Genomic DNA, 18,224 nt, shown 5'->3' with positions numbered 1-18,224 from the left:
CTGATGTCTCAAAAAGATAAAACTATAGTAACAGAGAATCAATTCATGGTTGCCAAAGGTTAGGGATGGGGAGAGGACAGGCCTCCAAAGAGCAAGCACAAGGGAGTTGTTTGGATGATGGAACTATTATGTCTTCTCATTGTGTTGCTGACTATGTGACTCTACACATGTGTTAAAACTCATAGAGCTTTGCACCAAAATAAAAGCAAATTGTACCATATGTTAAAATTTTAAAAACAATTTAAAAGTGTGGAACTCCTGAGTCAAAATTCTTAAGAGAATCTTGGCATTACCTCTTGCCTTGATATTTTCTTGGCCATCGTAAGAATCCTGTGAGTCACATACTATATCTGCTTTGCAGATGTGGAAACTGAGGTTTATGAAGATTAAATAATTTCCCACATGTATATAGCCAGCAAGGGACAATCTACAAATGAGATCTGACACACCCACAGGCACATATGCATTTTTTTTTCTCTGAGTATGATAGCTCTCTCTCTCTCTAAACTCTGGAATGTTTACTAGCTGAAACTTTTAATATTGAGCATAACTGAGAATTATACTATCACCTCAAAGGCAACTAGATATACTGCTTAGTGTTGAGTTCAAAGAGTTATCCAATTCCATGAAGATAGCTTTTTAAAATATAGCCATGACATACCCAGAACTTCTCATTTTAAATATTAGAATACCTCTAATATTCAAAATACAAAAATATCAAAATCACATTTATTTTGATTTTCTAAGTATCTGCCCATCACAATGTGCTTTTTCAACTTACTATAGATAAACTTGTTGTTAGGTTATGAAGTCTTTTGTTTGCTTCCTCCAGCATCTCACTGCACCTCCACATTTTACATGAATATATTATACTTTAAATGTCCCCTTTCTGGCTATAGCAACTTGAGTCTTTCTTGTTATTGATGTTCCTCATATAATTATAGTTTTGTTCTTTTACTATGTCAGTTTTCTGAACAGTTTTATTAAAGTAATTTTAATCTCAATGAGAATATGGCTGTGCTTCCACTTCATACATTTGCATAAAGGTTCAACTCATTTTCAAATTATCAAGGACTACAATCTCTAATTATGAATTAGATGCTGATTTTTATTTACTCATTTATTTGGCATCCTTTTTCATATCATTACCTCTAAAAGTATGTACATTTCATTAATTAGTTCTGCTGACTGTTTTAATGGGTTGTAGAACAAAGCAGTAATTTTGAAAATTATAGCCATCTAACACCTACATTTAACAAAGGCACCACATTCTAGGGGACTTTGTTAACTTGACAGTAATTAAAAACTGCAGTACAAATACTTCATGGCAAGATGCATTATGCTTTCAAGAAATTTCTAAAATGAAATAAATCCTTTAAACTTTACCTCTCGCATCAAAGTTTTATAAATCACTATTAGAAAACAAATGTAAATAAATTTATTATATAAGATTATTGAACAAATTTAAAATTCTGGATATATTAGGGAAATAAATGTATTGAAAACATATTTTGTGCCATTAACACATTATGTATTTATTTTCTTTCATTTTTTTAAGACAGGGTCTCACTCTGTCACCCAGGCTGGAAAGCAGTAGCATGATCACGGTTTGCTACAGCCTCTACTGAGACCACAGTTACTCGCCACCACACACAGCTAGTTGTTTTTTGGTTTTGTTTTGTTTTTTGTTTTTTTTTTTAAGAGATTGAGAGAGAGACGGAGTTGTTGTGTTGCCCAAGCTTATCTTGAGCCCCTGGGCTCCAGTGACCCTCCAGCGTGGGCTTCCTAAAGTGCTGGGATTTCAGGCATGAGTCACCGCACCCAGCCCATATTGTTAGCAACTCTGATCTGTGGCATTTTAATTCCCATTTATGGATGAGATAACTGAGGCTTTGAGTGATTAAGCCTGGAGACAAATTCCAGGCAGAGGGCACAGCATGTGGTGTGTGGAGGCTAAGGCCAAAGGAACATGGAGAGTTCAAAGAGCTAAAGAGAAGCATTATGGCTAGAGGTGGAGAGCTGGGGAGAGTGGTCAGAGCTGAGGCCCAGAAGGCAGTCAGGACAGCACCGGCAGAGGCAGGCAGAGATTTGCAGCAAATGCTAAAGATCTGGGACTTCATCATGTATTTCTCACACTCACTGCAGTGTGAGGAATGGATTGCAGGGACACTTGCAATAGTTCTTGGGAGATTATGGTCCCTGGAAGATTATGGGTGCTCAGGGGAGGGAAAAGCACGTGCTTTTGTGAGACATGTAGTAGGTAAGAGTGATAGGCATCACTTATTCCTGCAGAGTGATGCTAGGTGGCCAGGGAAAGGGAGATTTGAGGTGATTTCCAGGTTTTCAGACTTACTCAAGTGTATGGAAGGTGATAACCTTATTGAAATAGGGAACACTTAAAGAAGAACCATTAGCAGGAGAACTGTGTCAGTCTGTTTTAGGACATAGCAAGGTGCATTTGAGACATGCAGAACAGATATTAATAGTAAGATATACAGATCCAAGGCCAGACACAGTGGCTCATGCCTATAATCCCAGCACTTTGGGAGGCCGAGGTGGGTGGATGACATGAGGTCAACAGTTCGAGACCAGCCTGGCCAACATGGCAAAATCTCATCTCTACTAAAAATACAAAAATTAGCTGGGCGTGGTGGTGGGCACCTGTAATCCCAGCTATTCAGGAGGCTGAGGCAGGAGAATTGCTTGAACCCAGGAGGCAGAGGTTACAGTGAGCCAAGATCACACCACACACCAGTGCATTCTAGCCTGGGTGATAAAGTGAGACTCCATCTCAAAAAAAAAAAGTAAGATATACAGATCCAGAGTTTGATGGAAATACCTTGGCCTAAGATCTTGGTTTAGAAGCAAAAGTAAGGGCCAGTAAATTGCTACTGCAGTATTTCCCAAGCTGTATCTTAGAAAGTTTATATCAGAAGCCTCCACAAATCTATCCTGTAAATCAGTGTTCCCAGATCTTATCTGTATCAAAATCATGTGGGTATAGTAGAGACAATTTGTCTCAACTCAAGTTCTATTTATACCATATTTATATTATTTCTCATTAATTATTTATATCAAAGCATTTACATCAAAGTAATACGTGGTCATGATTAAACAATTCAAGATAGGTTTATAATAAATATCAACAGCTTTCCATCCCATGACTCCTCACCTAAAATTCCACCCCTGGAAATAATCAGTTTTAGTCATTTTTCTATTTTTCTGATGCTTAGTGCCATAACTCTTCAATATTAAACTCGTCACTATAGCACATTTCTGTATCCTGTAAATCAATGTTCTCAGATCTTATGTGTATCAGAATCGCATGGGTGTAGTAACTCTGAAGCTACTGGTTTAAACTTACTTAACTCTCTGTTACTCTGCATCCTCCTCTGTAAAATGGGGATAGTAGTACCTACCTCTAAGGAGTCTGTGAAGGTTCGGTAAGTTGCTATTTATAAAGCTCTAAAAATAATTCCTGATACACAGTAAGAACTTTAGACTATCGTTACTTTCTGGGGAATTTTATAAACTGCCAATCCATGAAGCCCATACCAGCGTTGTAGGATTTAATTCACATTTTGTCTCATCTCAAATTATTTTAATTGATGCCATATTTATATGATTTCTCATTATTTATATCAAAGTATTTATGTCAAAGTAATACACGTTCATGATTAAACAAAAATTCAAGATAGGTTTGTAATAAAAAGCAACAGCTTTCCATCCCACGACTCCTCACCTAAAATCCCAGTCCTGGTATTCAACTGTGAGGGGATAACCAGAAACCTGCTTTTCAGGACCGCTCTCTTTGCTGAGAGTTTTCCTTTTGCTTAATAAATTCTGCTCCACTCATTTGATGGCTTCTGCATGCCTAATTTTTCCTAGTCATGAGACAAGAACCTGGACCTAGCTGAGCTAAAGGAACAAAAATCCTGCATCAAAAGCCTCAAACTCTTTTGGAGTTACTAAGAAAAGGCTTAGGGATGACTTTGAGTGTTAACAAAGAGGAATTTTTGTTAAGCATGTGAATATTCAGGTGAGATACATAAAAGTATGAATGAATAACCAGGAAGAAGGCTGTCAAGAAGGCTGTCCTGCTTACCAAATGTGTAAACGTAAGGGAACTCTTTTAATTTAGTTGCAAATGAAACATTTTGTTGGACACAGAATTTATTCTATAATAGTCCTGCTGTGGAGGATTGGCTAGCAAAGAAAAATTCAGAAAGAGTTGTTTATAAAACTACTATTGTAATATGGTATCGCTTTCCCTCTAATTTTAGAAAGTCTGTCAGAGGAAAAGTTGACCATTTTATGTCTAGGAGGAAGCAAGTAATAAGAAATAATGATGCAGTCATCCACTTGGATAGTATTTGTAGCTTTACAAAACACTTTTGTATTTGCTCTAGTATTTGAATCCCCTAAGAACTCTGTGGAATGGGGAAGCAGGTGTTAGCAGCTGTTTTGTAGACAAGGAACTGAGACCAGAGTTTAAATGATGTGTCCAAAGTTAAATGTGAGCAGCTAAACTGGGGCTTGATCCCCTTTATTTATTTATTTATTTATTTTTATTTATTTTTTAAATATAGAGTCTCGCTCTGTCACCCAGGTTGCAGTGCAGTGGCGCAATCTCGGCTCACTGCAACCTCTGCCTCCCGGGTTGAAGCGATTCTCGTGCCTCAGGCTCCTGAGTAACTGGGACTACAGGTGCATGCCACCACGCCCAGCCCAGCTAATTTTTGTATTTTTAATATCGACAGGATTGGCCATGTTGGCCATGCTGATCTCAAACTCCTGCCCTCAGGTGATCCACCTGCCTCAGCCTCCCAAAGTACAAAAATTACAGGCATGAGCCACCCCACCACACCTGGTTCTTTTTTTTTTTTTGAGACAGGGTCTCACTCTGTCGCCCAGGCTGGAGTGCAGTAGTGCCACCTCGGCTCACTGCAACCTTCGCCTTCTGGGTTCAAGTGATTCTTACGTCTCAGCCTTCCAAGTAGCTGGGATTACAGGCATGCAACACCAGGGCCAGATAATTTTTGTATTTTTAGTAGAGATGGGATTTCACTATGTTGGCTAGGCTGGTATGGAACTCCTGAGCTCAGGTGATCTGCCCACCTCGGCCTCCCAAAGTGCTGGAATTACAGGCGTGATCTACCACGCCAGGCCTTGACCCACTTCTCCTTAACTCTAAGTTTCATAATATTGTGCTAGAAATAAAGATCTAGCAGGAACTATAAAATAATATATACTGTCAAACATAATTAAGCAAAGTAGCATTTCTCCCTCTTTTCTAGTTAACCAATCACATACCTTTCTTCCAATCTACATAATTAAATTCTTTTTCCTCTACAAACTCTTTTATAATTCATTTTTACCCCACTCTAGGGTTCCCTACTTTATAGGCTTAGAGAATTTAGGTGAAGAATCTGGTTCTCCTTTATCTGCTTTTACATTATTGTGTATCCATTACCTAGAGTTGTGTATAATAGTAACAGTCATTGCAAAATATACTGAATAGTCTTTTTTTTTTTTTTGAGTCAGGGTTTCATTTTGTCACCCAGGCTAGAGTGCAGTGGCACAAGCACAACTCACTGTACCCTCGACCTCTCAGATGCAAGTGATCTGATCCTCCCGCCTCAGCCCCCTAAGTAGCCGGGACTGCAGGTGTGCACCATCACACCCAGATAAGTAAATACCTTTAAGATAGGAACTAGGAAGCAATGTGGGTCTGTATGGTCAGTAACTAAGAGCATGGGCTTTCAAACTGTCAAACCTAAAATCAAATGCCCTTCAGCCACTTATATACGGATGATTTCCCTAAGTTTGGTATGTTTATGATGAAATTTACCAGGAGTAGATGTCTGATTATTGTGTTTGCCCCTTCTACCACACAGTGCAAATTCTAGTGGGGCTACTAGTCATGAGATTTCTTTCCTTAGACCTCAATATGACCCAGAACTGGCCAATGAGAACACTCTTACAATTGATTAAGGACAGACATGTGACCTAAGTCAAGTTGATCAGTGTTTTTCCTTGGGATTTCACAGGGGAAGCAAGCAGGCTGGATTGCTGCTTATGGCTGCAGGCATCAAGCAGTTCTGCCATAATAGGGAAGCATGTTTATGGAGGGCCTGAAGCCCAAGTTAAAGAGGGATGGAAAAGGACAAGTGAATAAGGGCTGGAGCTTTTTATACCTGATTCACATAGCCTCACCAACCCTTCCCAGTATTTCAAGGGGCTGTTGTTGTTACTGCTGCTGCTGTTATTGTTATTGCTTAAGATAGCTTGAATTGGGCTTTTCTTATTTGTAATTGAAAGAGTCATGACTGATGTACTACCTTGTAGAGTTGTGATAAGAATTAAATGAGGCAATATATATAAGGTGCTTAAGACTGTGCCTGGCACATACTACACCCTCAGTGAATGTTAACTGTTATGGTGATGGTAATGACCATGGTGCAAAGGAAACCAGTGATGCCTTCTATTATTTTTCATTCTGCAGAGCCTCCAGTACAGCATTGTACATTTAGGTAGATACTGACTAAATGCTGCTTGATAACTTGCTGCCTCTCTCTGTAAGATGGCAAGAAGGTTAATGAGTTAAGACTAGAAGAGTGATTTGAATGCTTCAGTTTACATATATCTTTCTGTTGTCACTTCTCAGTACCTCAAAACTCATCACTACTATTTTCATTCTCTCCTGTCATTGTAAACTCATGAGAACCTCAAATTAGGCTTCAAATGGTGAGAAGAAATAATTCAGTGTCTGTTTGGTCACTCTATCTTTAGAGGAATAGGTAATTTGTTTTTTAATCAAGAGGGTGCAGTGGCTGGATGGTGCCCAGGGCAGCTGATGCTCACAGAAATTTAAAGCCCCAAGGCATGTTGTTCCCTCAAGAGCTTTCTACATGGACTTACATGAGAGTCAGGATCCTGACACAGTTCAGGGCTCTGTGTGTATGGGGTGGAAGCTACGAAATAAATCTAAAAGCAATAGCAGACCTCATTCCTGTTTCCCTGGTTAGGAATGATGCAACAGAGGAGAAAAACCATTGGAAGAGCTAGAAAAAAATCTAGAAGAGGTGAATAAAATCATAGGATAAGTAATTCTTGATCACAATTACTAATTATGATTTCAATCATCTGCATCCATGTCATCCATCATAATACGGTGCTAACTCTTGAGCTCTCAAGTGTGGGAGCATGTTTGAAGCAGGCATGTTGATTTACATTACATTTTCAGGACCTAAGCATAGTCAACACGGTTTTAGGCAAAGACTCTAAGCAAGAAAGAAACCCTGTCCAAACCTGTTCCCAAGAAACTGTCAAAATCATTCATTTGTAGCAAAGTTTGAATGTCAGACATTGTCACCACCTGTTGTTACTTTGTTTGCTTTCCAGTGTCCTTTCTTTTAGGAATATCCACTCCCAGAATCTCTATGACCTGGGACAGGGTTGGGGACTGTCAGTCAAGGGACACTCTGTCTACCGGAAGTCTGGGAAGGTGACAACAAGGACCAACCAGAGACCATTTTAAAAGACTAACTTTGGATGTTGGGTGAAGAAAGGTGTCTTTCTTTAAGAGATCACAAGCTGTAATGACTGCATAAGCCCGGATCTCACTCTTTTACATAAAGAAGAGGAAGGCTGTCAGAGAATGAAAACATCCAGAGGGGAGACACACACACACACACAGAGAGAGAGAGAGGTGGGTGGGGGCAATATACTGGTGAATATAAATTGAGCCCCTACATCCATCTGTTCTGAAATTTGGGATTCAAGCCAATAAATTTTTTAGTTCCTATAAAACAAAATTTTAGTTAGGTTTCTGATACTTGCAAACACAAGTCTTGTGGCTAATAGATGTATTGTATTAGTCTTCCTTGGTGTTTTACATTTCAATGCTTTGTTCTTATAAAGTATGAACCCAATTATCACTCCTAGTGACATTTAATCTGTGATGGCTCATACTCAGGTGAAAAGATAGCCAGCTGAAGGTGTGCGTGTATTTGTGTGTGTTCTAAATGGCATTTAACCTTTTTAATTAGAAAGCCCTACTGTGACCTCACTCAAACGGCTGAACTGCTCTGAATCGCTAATCTTCAGCATTGCCAAAATACAAGTACAAATATGTCTACATACAGGTTTGTAAAGGTCAATAAATCAGATGTCTGCATAAAATAAATAAGTTCGTAACTTCGCAGAAACTACATGGAAGAAAAAACTATCCTTAGCTAGTCTGATAAATATTGAGCATTGTAAATTTCTAACTACCTGGATTTATCTCACAATCCATGTTGCTCTGGGTTCACGATTGTGATTTGAAGCAATGCAAGGATGTGGTAAAGATAAATGCACATAAGTTTTTGCTGTCTCTGCAGCAGAGTGGACGGGGTACAAGGCTGTGCTTTTCTGAACGTAAGGAAGTAGTGCCCCTGCACTGGGGAAGGAGAGAGAGTGCCACACCCTGAGCAGGTGAGAGGACAGGGTCCTAAGCCAGCTCCTAAACAGCCTCCAGAGAAGACTAGACATCTAGACATGAGGGTCACTTGGGAACGAGACCACCTGTACCATGTGTTTCATTGAGTCTCCCATTCCACAGAAGGAATCGATAAGAAGAGCACCCCAGGAGACTTAGACAATGAGGATGTCAGCAGCAAGTATGTAAGGAAAGGAGAGGCTCTGTCTCTCCTTTCTGGATGCTACCTGTAACTCAAGACCTGGCATAATCCTGCAGATAGAAAGGTCCCCATAAAAGTGAAACAGAATTGATATACAGTCTAGATGAATGATGCTTGGAGCTAAAATTATGTTAATTTAAATGAATGTGACATTCTTGCATTTCTGAGCTAATGGGTTACCATCCATAGGCTCATAGTACTGTGTCTAATGAATGTAGTCCCAGCATTTGATAATTAGCAATCTATACATGACCGATATTGGAACACTAGCATCATCACAGGCATTTATTGAAGACCACTGGCTATCCACAACACCCATATCTCATCCCAGCCTAGACACCAGAAAATTATAGTATTCTAAGTCAGGAATTAAATATACATATTTTTCTTGTACCCTTCTATTAAAGGTTCAACGCATGAATAAAAGAGAAACTGATTATCAAGTTTAGATTAAGCTTAGGCATGCAGGAAGAAATCCATTTCCATATACTGGTTACTGTCAAACTATTCAATATTTACCAACGTGACATCTGCCAGTGAGTTAAGGGCTATTACCTCTGGAAAGGCAAGAATTTTCTAGTCCTTCCACTCTGAATCTGGGTAAGCAGGTAAAGATTGAGAGAGGGGAGGGAAACACCTGAATAAAAGAATTGGGAGGATTATCTTCTCCACAGAGCTCAGATCCTCAGGGGGCAAGAAGGACAAATGTCAAACAAACCCTCATTAAATACAGGCACAGACGATAGTATCTATTTATTTCTGTTTGGTGAATGTGATTATTTTGACCTGGTCCAGGATGGGAGATGCCAGCCTCCTGTGCCTGTCAGTCTTTTCTGAAAGTCTAGGTGTACCCACGCTGTAGTGCAGATTGTAGGTAACAAAAAGAAAGCCTAAGACAGCTTCTGTCCTCAGAAGCTTATGGCCCATTAAAGTCAGGACTTGGCTTGGGTTAAATTCAGAACATACATTTTTTTTTTTTTTTTTGGCCCACATAATGTTTTAAATTATTTTCCAACATTTAAACACCAAAAAATTTCAGATTAAAAAATCAGATTTCCAGCTTCTATAAGAAAATGTTAATATTCCACAACATCAGACTCTACTTCCTACAGCAATGAGCTGAAGCTGAATAGTTGCTGTTCCTGTAAATGGGTGTGCACTCTTCACTGCATGTTTTGCCTTTCTAGTATACTCAGCTTGCCTTACACTTCCTTTATTATTACCTGTTGAGTTTGCAGCAACTTGGTTCAAATTACTAGGTCAAAATGACAGCCGAAGATAATGTTAACCAGCTATGAACTTCAACTGACCATCTTTTTTTTTTTTTTTTTTTGAGACGGAGTCTCCCTCTGTCACCCAGGCTAGAGTGCAGTGGTGCCATCTTGGGTCACTGCAACCTCCGCCTCCCAGGTTCAACTGATTCTCCTGCCTCAGCCTCCTGAGTAGCTGGGATTACAGGCACGTGCCACCACACCCAGCTAATCGTTGTATTTTTAGTAGAGATGGGGTTTTGCTATGTTGGCCAGGCTGGTCTCGAACTCCTGACCTCAGGTGATCTGCCTGCCTCAGCCTCCCAAAGTGCTGGGATCACAGGAGTAAGCCACCGCACCCCACCTCCAGTTGACTTTCAAAACTGTCGAAGTCAGAGCTATGCTAATAGCCCTTTAACAAAAGTCTGGCTTCCCCCTTCCCCAGCACCCTCCCCACCTTTTTTGTTGTTCTTCAGTGGTTGAGTTGCGACTGGGGAGACACAGCAGCATTTAGATGCCAAGGTTACAGGTAGGAAGGTTACAGGTAGGAAGGAAATGAAGAAAATCTTGCTAAAATATCATACACAATTGGTTTCTTATTCATTGAGTTCCCTGTGGCTTTCTTATTTGCTTCATCTTGAATCCCCTTGTCTCATGTTAGCACAATAGAAAGTTTCTGAAAGCAAAAGCCTGAACATTTTTTGTCAAGACAGATGCTAGACAATAGTGAAAATTAGTTTTTGTAAAGGCAACTAAAAATTTAAATTAAGAGGTTTAATCCTCCCTGTGAAAATAAGCAAAGAGATTCTCGGAGTATTTACCTTAGAAAATCGTAAGTCCTTTCTCCTCTCTTTGAAATGCATGTATATCCTGTTGAAAACTAGATAGGCCTTTTGCCAGCTTTATGACTCAGGAACGTCTTTCTCCGGGATCTGTGTAACGTCTCTTATGGTTCTGCGAGAGGTTAGGAGCCTAACTAGGCACTTTGTCCCCAGTTGCGAAACTACCTCCTGTCATTCGGATATGAGAAGTTTGTTTCTCCTCTGGATAAAGCCGATTAGCCAACACAGGTGGTCACTCCAATCGCCAGGTGACTCTAAGATGAAATGAGCGACAGATGGTGCTGGCGAATCCTCGTACTTGACGACCAGTTATTGTTTATATTGAAAACGTGTGTGCAGTGGGTTGTCTCTATTACTTGACTATCTAAAGGGTGAGAGTTCTCTCAAATCTCTTAGCGAGTGCCTGTGATGCGCATCACATAACTGCTTTTTTTCTCTCTCTACTACCTTTACGGAGAAGATATCCGGTTTGGGAAACGCTTTTGTTTTTATTTCCCCAACATTTTCCATGAGCAATCAGTTCTTGCCACTTAGAAAAGATTCATGAGAGGCCGGGCGCGGTGGCTCACACCTGTAATCCCAGCACTTTGGGAGGCCGAGACGGGCGGATCACGAGGTCAGGAGATCGAAACGGTCCTGACTAACAACGTGAAACCCCGTCTCTACTGAAAATACAAAAAAAATTAGCCGGGCGTGGCGGCGGGCGCCTGTAGTCCCAGCTAGTCGGGAGGCTGAGGCAGGAGAACGGCGTGAACCCGTGGGGCGGAGCTTGCAGTGGGCAACAGAGCGAGACTCCGTCTTTAAAAAAAAAAAAAAAAAGATGCATGAGAAGTGAAAAAAGTCCCATTCTCAGTCACATTTTTTCCTTTGTTGATATAAATAAAGCAGTTTTATAAACCAGAGGGAAAGTATGTATGAGCTTCCCAGCATTTTATCTGCTTGTCGTCTCTCTTGTCTACACGTTGAAAAAGAGCTGCCTGTCAGAAGTCCTTCACATTCCTTAGGAGATGGCAGCATGCTTCCAGATAAATGAACCAGAGAGAATAGAGGTCACAAACCACAAAGGCTTAAGAGGCACATAAACCCAGGTGCTTCCTTGCTCTCTCTTGAGAAATGTTGACACAGAAGGCTCTCTGGATGTATGCTGTATGGGAATGGCAGCAGGCTTGCCGGCCCGTTCCTATCTGAGCTTCACATGGCTTCTATCCTGATAAGGTTTTCCAAGCTGCCCCTTGATCACCTTTAATTCTTTGGAAGAAGAGGAATTGTCTGTTCCAAGGCCCAGTTTCCCAACTCTTTCCTGGATTCAATCATTTCCTATTCAATTAACTATTTATTATGTGAAAATAAAATAGCCTAATATGCAACCCTGAGTTGCTGCTAGAATTTAAGCTCAGATCTGGTGGCTCCAAGATGGGAATTCTAAGTTCTCATGTGCAAATAATATGTAAATGATATTATTAATAATTTTTAAGAAAATATTTGCAATAGATACTTTTTTGAAGAATTAAATGTACATGTGGGTAATTTTTACCTCTTCATTTTTGGTTTATATATTTTTTAGTTGTCTTCAATATTATTATTTTATTCCATAGAAGATACATCTTAATCATTTAGAAACTTTCTCATCTTTCCTTCTTTATTCTCCACAACCATCAACAGATTTCTTGAATGTCCTAGGACCAGAAGTCCCCATTTTCCCTAAAGTTTCCTAGAAATTTAAAGTGATTTACAATAGGCCAAGAAGACAGCTATGCTGACTTTTCTCCGCCACCTTGCACAGAACGACCTGGGTCTCCCAACCAGTGAGTTTCACAGTGTGCAGCACTTCCACAAATGGGACCCATAACACTGCTCTTCTCTGTTTTAGAAAATCATTTCACTCTGGGAATTAAAACCACAGATCCCAGCTCACTGGCAAACATCTGCTGTTCATTGATAGCACCATCTGGTATTTTAGCTTCTTGTTCTGTTGTGGCAGCTTCATGTAGCTGCCTGCTTCAAATTAATTATTCTGTAACAACTTGTTTTTCTGGAAGCACTGGCCAAATAAAGTAGCTTTGCTGAAAACTACTAATTTGATGCTTTACCAGTGCTTCAATGGGCATCCCTGTTCCTTCACCTGGTCATGGTCTGAAGTGTTTCAGTCCATTATATTTAGGAGAGGAAAGGGGCGAAGGAAGGCATATTAACGCCTGAGCAAGTAGCTTGGGGGGAAATGTGCTTATCTACATTTCACAAACTCATGAGCATTCATGGCCTAATCTGAATAATTTATTTAGAGGGATGATTATGATAATACAGCCTGAGCTGCATCTGTCTTAGGAACTTAAGGAGTGCTTGAGAGAGTGGTGATGTCTTTTAATATAGCCATATCCTTCACACCATTCAATTAGTAGCTTCTTCCATTATTGATCTCACCGTTCAATTTGCAGAAGTGCCACAAAGTTCCAGTGCTGTGGGAGCAGCAGAATCTGTGTAGTGCAATGAAATGAGCACTGGATGGGGTCACTGTCTGGCCAAGGGATGCTCAGTAAGTCACTTCCTCACTCTGAACCACAGTTTTCTCATTGGCAAAATAAATTCCCTGACCCATCACACCCCAGATTGTTTTAATGCTCAAATGAGATAAAGAGGTCAAGACACAGTGTAATCAGGAATGAGCAACATGCACATATAACGAATTTCATCCACTTACCTTTCCTTTAAAGACCAGAATCTGATGAAGTCAGGAAGACTTATTGTTGCAAATCTGGAGCAAAATGTTTAACCTGTAAGTATGTGTTTTGGAGCATTTGTTTTAGGGGACAAGGTCTCATCCCAGCTCACCTGCTGTACATTCTTACCCACTGAACTTTCTCTTCAGAATATACTTTTTTCCCCCAGTATTTGACTGCACAACGGCATAATAGGTCTTCTTCCTTGGCCACACATTACAATCACCTGGAGCTCTTTAAATCTACCAATGCCCAGGTGACAAATGTGCAGGATTTCTGACAGCATGGCCCAGACATCCATATTTTTTTTAAGTGCCTCAGTTGATTCATATACTCAGTGAAGAATGAAAACTATGCATATAGAGGAAAGAGCACCAGCTTTGGAATCAGACACCATTGGCTCTACCATTGCACTGCCTAAGCAACCTAGGACTGAAGTCTCTGAACCTCAGTTCATAATGTGAAAATGGGAGAAGGGGGAAATGACAACTTTCAGAATTGTTGTGAGGTCATAAGATCACTTAAATTGTCCATCCTAGTAGAAGCTCAGAAGATGATAACTGTTATTGTTTATATACAGACTTTTAGTGTGTACTCTTTTCCTGAGTGTGATTGTATGTGTGTGGGGGAGATGTAAATAAGTGTGTGTTCACATCTGTATTATAATTTTTGGGAACAGACTAGATTACCTTTTCTCTAAATCCCCTACAGCTCCCAACAAAGTGCTAACGATATAGTAAATGGGTATGTAACATCTATAGCAATTATTTTTGATCAATATATTGACAGAAAGGAAATCCAAAATTATTTTAAGCTCTACTAAGTATATTTAAAAACATCAAAACCACACCCTCGTAGATTCACTATAGCTTTTGATAAGATCCTAAGGGTACTTGAACATCTGAGTCCAAGCCACAGAAAATCTTTTTCCTAATCAAACCGTGAGCCCATCAGCCTAGATATTGCACTTAGAGGACAGTCATCTTTGCCCCAAGCATTCCATTTGATACAAGAGTGAAGGAAGGAAGCTGTGCATAAGTCACGAAGGCAGAGCTGGTTTTCATTTCTGAAAGAATGAATGCAGGTGTCATGCTCCAGAAACTGGAGCTAATGGAAAGAGGAGGAGAAAGTATTAGCTCATTCTCCTTGGTGAATGAAACTGGGAACTGAATGGGCTTATGAAGAAGGAATGGACAGGGACACTGGAAACAATGTGAGGAATCAGAAGGTTTTCTTTACTTTGTCAGACCTGCAAGGAACTACCTTTCTGACTCAAGCCCAGATTGTTCTTAGAAGTAAAACAGAGCAACCTATGGGGCCAGTTGAGGGAACGAAGGAGAAACAAAGCAAAGGAGGTCAGGCAGAGGGGCTGCATTCACTCTCTGCTGGACGTGCCACATCACTGCATGAGTATCCTTGCTACTCTCCACGCTATGTTTGACAGCAGGTATGAACTAGAGCAGACTAGCAGCCTGCAGACCCATTCTATGCAGCTCACTTATCTACTCCACACAGAATTTGCGCAGTGTACAGTGCCACTAAAGAGTGCTGCTCTAGATCTTAACAAAATTTACCAACCTTCCCCTCTTTTATGCCCTCTGACCCTGCCCCTATATAATTTTGTGTTTGCAAACTGTGAGTTAAAACCTGTTGATAGTCATGGAGGCCAGCTGTTGTCTCTGTCAGGCATTTGAGCTGCACTTCATTGTACTGCATATTCCAAGTTTCACTCCAGTGTTCTTTAAGAGCCTCCCTCACACATGCACACACAAAGATAACAGTCATTCAGACCAATGAGGAAGCAAAGATTCAATTCTTACTCTAAGTTATCATAAGTTGCAGAGTGCCCAGTAGCATTGGGACATACGCCATAAGATGTGAATGGGAGTGGAGATCCAGGGAGTTGTACAGAAGTGTACTCTTGTAAGAAGTCAAGCAAAAGTGGTCTCAAACTCAGACAAGCAAGACAAGCGTTTAGGGCAGCCCAAATTGGAGGTCAAGGAAGACTAAGACTATGAGGTCGTGGCTTATGATAAGTCAAAACTTGGTCATCTGAGCACGAGGATGTGGGCCAGGATTGGAAACAAGTCCTGCCTCAATCAGAAATCTCTTATGTACTATTCTTTCGACGGGTGCAGGGGCGATCCCAGGCATGACATTGCAGCAGTGGTAAGTTTAATGAGTTTTATCTCAAAAAGAAGAGCTGTCACTAGCTCCAATTTTAAATATATCTCTGGTTTAAGGAAACTGCCGCTCTCTCCATTCTCAGGTCTCAGAAAAGTCACTTTTGTGGTGTGATTAGTCAAATAACTAGGTCATTTCTCGGGAAAAAATATAAAGAGCCAGTTTGAAAGAAATGATTCTCTGAGCTGGTGTTTTTCTATTTATTGGATTTCCATTAATGCCTTATTACCCTATAACTACTTTCATAATGCACTTTTATAATTTGATTTTTACTCATGACTTTTATGCTACAAAATTCATTACTAACACCAGTTTTAATTCTTCTTGCATTCCTTTCTCGTGTTTTGTAAATGTACTGTATATTACATTATCACATTTGTAATATAATATAGTTCTGTGACTTTTTGCTGTATGTCATAAGGCTTTTCTCCTAGAAAAGTGCAATTTTTTATATTCATGAAGACATTTTCTGTGACAAAGTTAATATTATATTAACATTAATAGAACATTAGCATAATAATCCTGTATATTAACATAATAGTCATTTATACCAATATAACATTCAATTGTATTTACCGAAGATAAATTACTAAAATAGATTAAGTATGTTCATGCAAATTTTAGTTCTTTCCAATTGTTTGATATTTTTAAGAGGCTTCCTATTTCTTTGTAATTCTTTCCTTAGAATAAATCCCATAAATTGGATTACTGAAACAGTGATTCTGAATACAAAATAAGACTTAAGTTAGCAAGGAATTTCCCCCATAAGTTTTAAATTTTAATACTAAACCTCCCAGTAAAGTGAGCAAAACACAGATTATTTCATATATTTTACAAGGAGAAAAGCAGCCTAAGAGAGGTTGGCTAGCCCAAATCAAAGAAACTATAACAAGACCCCAAATAAGAGTCTTCTGGTAATTGGCTTTTCCCTCTAAACAAGAGAAGTTAAGGGGGATTTTTGTTGTCTATGTTTTATTTTTTGTCATTAAAATTCCCAAATTTATAATTTTTGCACATTTGTTATATTTTGTAGGAAGGCAAGAGAGGAGAGAGTACAAATTTTGTTTAGTGAATTTCAATAACAATAAAATCCGTAACAAAATAATGATAAAATATATGATAATAGCCAATTACAATCACTGAGTCCTTGGATATTCCAAGCACTAACTGATTTCCATCAGCGATACATGCTGTGGCCACACAGCTGAACTTGTGCACATCTTCCCAGCTCGAAATGGCCCAGGTGAGAGCATTTACACCATGGAAATCAACAGATACTGACCTCCCCTTCACCTCAAGAGCTGATTGTTAAACATTTACTGGCACACACCACAAAATGCATATTTCATTTAATGAGCATAAACAAGCCTACAGATCTTTTAGCATAATAATCCTAATCCACAGGTAAAAAGACTGAGGTTCAAGAAGGTTAAATAATATTCAATATAAAGTAGCAGATTTGGAATCAAAACTAGTAGTCCAATGCCAAAAATTAACATTTAACCACCAAACACTATTATTTCTTATTGATCCAAAACAATGAGGTTGGCTAGAGAATACTCAGGTATTACTGAGGACAGATTCTGGGTTGTAGATTTTCATTTTACTTTTTATTCCCCCCTAATACGGTTTGGCTGTGTCCACACCCAAATCTCATCTTGAATTGTAATTCCCACAATTCCCACATGTCATGGTAGGAACCCGGTGGGAGGTGATTGGATTATGGGGGTGGGTCTTTCCTGTGCTGTTCTCAGGATAGGGAATGAGTCTCACGAGATCTGATGGTTTTAAAAATGGGAGTTTCCCTACATAAGCTTTTTTTTTTTTTTTTTTTTTTGCCTGCTGCCATGGATGTAAGACGTGACTTGCTTCTCCTTGCTTCACCATGATTGTGAGGCCTCCCCAGCCACGTGGAACTATAAGTCCAATTAAATCTCTTTCTTTCGTAAATTGCCCAGTCTCTGGTATGTCTTTATCAGCAGCATGAAAATGGACTAATACACCCCCAACTTCAAAAAGATGACAAGCTCACCTTTGAAAGCACTTTGCTGCCATGCACCAATCCGACTGTGATTGTTCGTGGTAAAATAATATTTCCGCTTTTTATGAATGAATAATGTGTTCCAAGGGCATGAGTATCCCACCCAATGTTACTAAATCAGTCAACACTCCATATAGCCCACTCAGTCCAGTAAGCCCAGCTGTTTCCCATGATAAATGTGTTAAAAGCCTCAAGCTTGTGCCTCAAGCAAACCATGGAGAAGAATGCTCAGTCCACTTCAGCAATGAAATGTCATGTAACTCCACTGTTAACATCTGGTATTGAACAGCCATAATTATTTTTTCTTCCTCCCTTAAAAATAGTGAACTTGTTAAAAGGTTCCTTCTTTTGTGCCATTTATGCCAGTACCAGTTATTCAAGGGATTTTCTGCGCATAACTATTTTAGTCTGCTCTTACTCTAGATGACTTACATAATTTACTTTTACTACTTTTAAGCTCTGCTCTCTACTTTGCCAAATGTAGAGAAAGATCAGAATGTAAGCCA

The sequence above is a fragment of the Papio anubis genome, chromosome 11 (genome assembly GCF_008728515.1).
Source record: "Papio anubis isolate 15944 chromosome 11, Panubis1.0, whole genome shotgun sequence".
Lineage (NCBI taxonomy): Eukaryota > Metazoa > Chordata > Mammalia > Primates > Cercopithecidae > Papio > Papio anubis.
Note: the sequence above shows the minus strand (reverse complement) of the source record.